The sequence below is a fragment of the Saccoglossus kowalevskii genome, chromosome 13 (assembly GCF_978046115.1).
Source record: "Saccoglossus kowalevskii chromosome 13, keSacKowa6.1, whole genome shotgun sequence".
In the NCBI taxonomy this organism is placed as follows: domain Eukaryota; kingdom Metazoa; phylum Hemichordata; class Enteropneusta; family Harrimaniidae; genus Saccoglossus; species Saccoglossus kowalevskii.
In genome coordinates, this window is record NC_140653.1 from 24,116,921 (window position 1) to 24,124,164 (window position 7,244).

Genomic DNA, 7,244 nt, shown 5'->3' on the forward strand with positions numbered 1-7,244 from the left:
TGCCATAAAGGATCCTCCAATACAGAATAGGCTGCCACACCCTCTAGACAGTGGGATCCTTCAATACAGAATAGGTTGCCACACCCACTAGACAGTGGAATCCTTCCATACAGAATAGGCTGCCACACCCTCTAGACAGTGGGATCCTTCAATACAGAATAGGCTGCCACACCCTCTAGACAGTGGGATCCTTCAATACAGAATAGGCTGACACAGCCACTAGATAGTGGGATCCTTCCATACAGAATAGGCTGCCACAGCCACTAGATAGTGGGATCCTTCCATACAGAATAGGCTGCCACACCCACTAAACAGTGGGATCCTTCAATACAGAATAGGCTGCCACAGCCACTAGATAGTGGGATCCTTCAATACAGAATAGGCTGCCACACCCTCTAGACAGTGGGATCCTTCCATACAGAATAGGCTGCCACACCCTCTAGACAGTGGGATCCTTCAATACAGAATAGGCTGACACAGCCACTAGATAGTGGGATCCTTCCATACAGAATAGGCTGCCACACCCACTAAACAGTGGGATCCTTCAATACAGAATAGGCTGCCACAGCCACTAGATAGTGGGATCCTTCAATACAGAATAGGCTGCCACACCCTCTAGACATTGGGATCCTTCCATACAGAATAGGCTGCCACACCCTCTAGACAGTGGGATCCTCCTATACAGAATAGGCTGTCACACTCACTAGACAGTGGGATCCTTCAATACAGAATAGGCTGACACAGCCACTAGATAGTGGGATCCTTCCATACAGAATAGGCTGCCACACCCACTAAACTGTGGGATCCTTCAATACAGAATAGGTTGCCACAGCCACTAGATAGTGGGATCCTTCAATACAGAATAGGCTGCCACACCCTCTAGACAGTGGGATCCTTTCATACAGAATAGGCTGCCACACCCACTAAACAGTGGGATCCTTCCATACAGAATAGGTTGCCACAGCCACTAGATAGTGGGATCCTCCCATACAGAATAGGCTGTCACACCCACTAGACAGTGGGATCCTTCAATACAGAATAGGTTGCCACAGCCACTAGATAGTGGGATCCTCCCATACAGAATAGGCTGTCACACCCACTAGACAGTGGGATTCTTCAATACAGAATAGGTTGCCACAGCCACTAGATAGTGGGATCCTCCCATACAGAATAGTCTGTCACACCCACTAGACAGTGGGATCCCCCAATACAGAATAGGTTGCAACACCCTCTTGACAGTGGGATCCTTCAATACAGAATAGGTTGCCACGCCCTCTTGACAGTGGGATTCCCAATACAGAATAGGTTGCCACACCCTCTAGACAATGGGATCCCGCAATACAGAATAGGTTGCAACACCCTCTTGACAGTGGGACCCCCCAATACAGAATAGGTTGCCACACCCACTTCACAGTGGGATCCTCCAATACAGAATAGGTTGCCACACCCACTAAACAGTGGGATCATCCAATACAGAATAGGTTGCCACACCCTCCTGACAGAGGGATCCTTCCATACAGAATAGGTTGCCACACCCCCTTAACAGGGGAATTCTCCAATACAGAATAGGTTGCCACACCCTCTTGACAGTGCTATTCCCAATACAGGATAGGTTGTCACAACCACTAAACAGTGGGATCCCCAATACAGAATAGGTTGCCACACCCTCTTGACAGTGCTATTCCCAATACAGGATAGGTTGTCACAACCACTAGACAGTGGGATCCTCCAATACAGAATAGGTTGTCACAGCCACTAGATAGTGGGATCCTTCCATATAGAATAGGCTGCCACACCCACTAAACAGTGGGATCCTTCAATACAGAATAGGCTGCCACAGCCACTAGATAGTGGTATCCTCCCATACAGAATAGGCTGTCACACCCACTAGACAGTGGGATCCTTCAATACAGAATAGGTTGCCACAGCCACTAGATAGTGGGATTCTCCCATACAGAATAGTCTGTCACACCCACTAGACAGTGGGATCCCCCAATACAGAATAGGTTGCCACAGCCACTAGATATTGGGATTCTAAATACAGAATAGGTTGCCACGTCCTCTAGACAGTGGGATTCTAAATACAGAATAGGTTGCAACACCCTCTTGACAGTGGGATCCTTCAATACAGAATAGGTTGCCACGCCTTCTTGACAGTGGGATTCCCAATACAGAATAGGTTGCCACACCCTCTAGACAATGGGATCCCGCAATACAGAATAGGCTGCCACAGCCACTAGATAGTGGGATCCTTCAATACAGAATAGGCTGCCACACCCTTTAGACAGTGGGATCCTTCCATACAGAATAGGCTGCCACACCCTCTAGACAGTGGGATCCTTCCATACAGAATAGGTTGCCACAGCCACTGGATAGTGGGATCCTCCCATACAGAATAGGCTGTCACACCCACTAGACAGTGGGATCCTTTCATACAGAATGGGTTGCCACACCCACTAGACAGTGGGATCCTCCTATACAGAATAGGCTGTCACACTCACTAGACAGTGGGATCCTTCAATACAGAATAGGTTGCCACAGCCACTAGATAGTGGGATCCTCCCATACAGAATAGTCTGTCACACCCACTAGACAGTGGGATCCCCAAATACAGAATAGGTTGCCATAGCCACTAGATAGTGGGATTCTAAATACAGAATAGGTTGCCACGCCCTCTAGACAGTGGGATTCTAAATACAGAATAGGTTGCAACACCCTCTTGACAGTGGGATCCTTCAATACAGAATAGGTTGCCACGCCCTCTTGACAGTGGGATTCCCAATACAGAATAGGTTGCCACACCCTCTAGACAATGGGATCCCGCAATACAGAATAGGTTGCAACACCCTCTTGACAGTGGGACCCCCCAATACAAAATAGGTTGCCACACCCACTTCACAGTGGGATCCTTCAATACAGAATAGGCTGCCACAGCCACTAGATAGTGGGATCCTTCAATACAGAATAGGTTGCCACAGCCACTAGATAGTGGGATTCTCCCATACAGAATAGTCTGTCACACCCACTAGACAGTGGGATCCCCCAATACAGAATAGGTTGCCACAGCCACTAGATATTGGGATTCTAAATACAGAATAGGTTGCCACGCCCTCTAGACAGTGGGATTCTAAATACAGAATAGGTTGCAACACCCTCTTGACAGTGGGATCCTTCAATACAGAATAGGTTGCCACGCCTCCTTGACAGTGGGATTCCCAATACAGAATAGGTTGCCACACCCTCTAGACAATGGGATCCCGCAATACAGAATAGGCTGCCACAGCCACTAGATAGTGGGATCCTTCAATACAGAATAGGCTGCCACACCCTTTAGACAGTGGGATCCTTCCATACAGAATAGGCTGCCACACCCTCTAGACAGTGGGATCCTTCCATACAGAATAGGTTGCCACAGCCACTGGATAGCGGGATCCTCCCATACAGAATAGGCTGTCACACCCACTAGACAGTGGGATCCTTTCATACAGAATAGGTTGCCATAGCCACTAGATAGTGGGATTCTAAATACAGAATAGGTTGCCACGCCCTCTAGACAGTGGGATTCTAAATACAGAATAGGTTGCAACACCCTCTTGACAGTGGGATCCTTCAATACAGAATAGGTTGCCACGCCCTCTTGACAGTGGGATTCCCAATACAGAATAGGTTGCCACACCCTCTAGACAATGGGATCCCGCAATACAGAATAGGTTGCAACACCCTCTTGACAGTGGGACCCCCCAATACAAAATAGGTTGCCACACCCACTTCACAGTGGGATCCTTCAATACAGAATAGGCTGCCACAGCCACTAGATAGTGGGATCCTTCAATACAGAATAGGCTGCCACACCCTCTAGACAGTGGGATCCTTCCATACAGAATAGGTTGCCACAGCCACTAGATAGTGGGATCCTCCCATACAGAATAGGCTGTCACACCCACTAGACAGTGGGATCCTTTCATACAGAATAGGTTGCCACACCCACTAAACAGTGGGATCATCCAATACAGAATAGGTTGCCACACCCTCCTGACAGAGGGATCCTTCCATACAGAATAGGTTGCCACACCCCCTTAACAGGGGAATTCTCCAATACAGAATAGGTTGCCACACCCTCTTGACAGTGCTATTCCCAATACAGGATAGGTTGTCACAACCACTAAACAGTGGGATCCCCAATACAGAAAAGGTTGCCACACTCTCTTGACAGTGGAATCCCCAATATGGAATAGGTTGTCACACCCACTAGACAGTGGGATTCCCAATACAGAAAAGGTTGCCACACTCTCTTGACAGTGGAATCCCCAATATGGAATAGGTTGTCACACCCACTAGACAGTGGGATTCCCAATACAGAAAAGGTTGCCACACTCTCTTGACAGTGGAATCCCCAATATGGAATAGGTTGTCACACCCACTAGACAGTGGGATTCCCAATACAGAAAAGGTTGCCACACTCTCTTGACAGTGGAATCCTCAATATGGAATAGGTTGTCACACCCACTAGACAGTGGGATTCCCAATACAGAAAAGGTTGCCACACTCTCTTGACAGTGGAATCCCCAATATAGAATAGGTTGTCACACCCACTAGACAGTGGGATTCCCAATACAGAAAAGGTTGCCACACTGTCTTGACAGTGGAATCCTCAATATGGAATAGGTTGTCACACCCACTAGACAGTGGGATTCCCAATACAGAAAAGGTTGCCACACTCTCTTGACAGTGGAATCCCCAATATAGAATAGGTTGTCACACCCACTAGACAGTGGGATTCCCAATACAGAAAAGGTTGCCACACTCCCTTGACAGTGGAATCCCCAATATAGAATAGGTTGCCACACCCACTAAACAGTGGGATCATCCAATACAGAATAGGTTGCCACACCCTCCTGACAGAGGGATCCTTCCATACAGAATAGGTTGCCACACCCCCTTAACAGGGGAATTCTCCAATACAGAATAGGTTGCCACACCCTCTTGACAGTGCTATTCCCAATACAGGATAGGTTGTCACAACCACTAAACAGTGGGATCCCCAATACAGAAAAGGTTGCCACACTCTCTTGACAGTGGAATCCCCAATATGGAATAGGTTGTCACACCCACTAGACAGTGGGATTCCCAATACAGAAAAGGTTGCCACACTCTCTTGACAGTGGAATCCCCAATATGGAATAGGTTGTCACACCCACTAGACAGTGGGATTCCCAATACAGAAAAGGTTGCCACACTCTCTTGACAGTGGAATCCCCAATATGGAATAGGTTGTCACACCCACTAGACAGTGGGATTCCCAATACAGAAAAGGTTGCCACACTCTCTTGACAGTGGAATCCTCAATATGGAATAGGTTGTCACACCCACTAGACAGTGGGATTCCCAATACAGAAAAGGTTGCCACACTCTCTTGACAGTGGAATCCCCAATATAGAATAGGTTGTCACACCCACTAGACAGTGGGATTCCCAATACAGAAAAGGTTGCCACACTGTCTTGACAGTGGAATCCTCAATATGGAATAGGTTGTCACACCCACTAGACAGTGGGATTCCCAATACAGAAAAGGTTGCCACACTCTCTTGACAGTGGAATCCCCAATATAGAATAGGTTGTCACACCCACTAGACAGTGGGATTCCCAATACAGAAAAGGTTGCCACACTCCCTTGACAGTGGAATCCCCAATATAGAATAGGTTGTCACACCCACTAGACAGTGGGATTCCCAATACAGAAAAGGTTGCCACACTCTCTTGACAGTGGAATCCTCAATATGGAATAGGTTGTCACACCCACTAGACAGTGGGATTCCCAATACAGAAAAGGTTGCCACACTCTCTTGACAGTGGAATCCCCAATATGGAATAGGTTGTCACACCCACTAGACAGTGGGATTCCCAATACAGAAAAGGTTGCCACACTCTCTTGACAGTGGAATCCCCAATATAGAATAGGTTGTCACACCCACTAGACAGTGGGATTCCCAATACAGAAAAGGTTGCCACACTCTCTTGACAGTGGAATCCCCAATATAGAATAGGTTGTCACACCCACTAGACAGTGGGATTCCCAATACAGAAAAGGTTGCCACACTCTCTTGACAGTGGAATCCCCAATATAGAATAGGTTGTCACACCCACTAGACAGTGGGATTCCCAATACAGAAAAAGTTGCCACACTCTCTTGACAGTGGAATCCTCAATATGGAATAGGTTGTCACACCCACTAGACAGTGGGATTCCCAATACAGAAAAGGTTGCCACACTCTCTTGACAGTGGAATCCCCAATATGGAATAGGTTGTCACACCCACTAGACAGTGGGATTCCCAATACAGAAAAGGTTGCCACACTCTCTTGACAGTGGAATCCTCAATATGGAATAGGTTGTCACACCCACTAGACAGTGGGATTCCCAATACAGAAAAGGTTGCCACACTCTCTTGACAGTGGAATCCCCAATATAGAATAGGTTGTCACACCCACTAGACAGTGGGATTCCCAATACAGAAAAGGTTGCCACACTCTCTTGACAGTGGAATCCTCAATATGGAATAGGTTGTCACACCCACTAGACAGTGGGATTCCCAATACAGAAAAGGTTGCCACACTCTCTTGACAGTGGAATCCTCAATATGGAATAGGTTGTCACACCCACTAGACAGTGGGATTCCCAATACAGAATTTAATTCCCTTTACCATAGTTTGTTTCAATATAAATATGCATTGTCATAATTAATTTTGAATACAAACAAGTTTTGGGGTTGAACCAACAGTGGGGAATCAGTCTACCGAATGTCCTTAAAATATGTAAATATCTTACAAAAACATGCCTTATTTGTTTAATTATTTTAAGGAACATAATTTCCAGCTTTATTCAAAGTAATTCAGATATTTTAGAATAAAAACAAATGTCTCATTGCAAAAAAAAAGTGCTGCATTTAGATGTGAATAGATTCATAAAACATGCAAGATAACAGAAAAATTTAGCTGGCTTTAGTCCAAGTATTTTGTACAGGTGTCTGTCAAATATTAATGATTCACTGACACAAATATGAACTGCCTCATTGTGTGACTACTGTTTTATATGAAAAGTAAAAAAAAAACTCCCTTTATGAATAGCTATCATGTTGCAAGCTCTGCTTTGTATGCAAATCAACTTACTGTAGAATACTTTATTTTCGCTTGGAATTTCCGTGAAAATAAAATCCAGCGAATATACTTTTTTTTCTATATTTCACA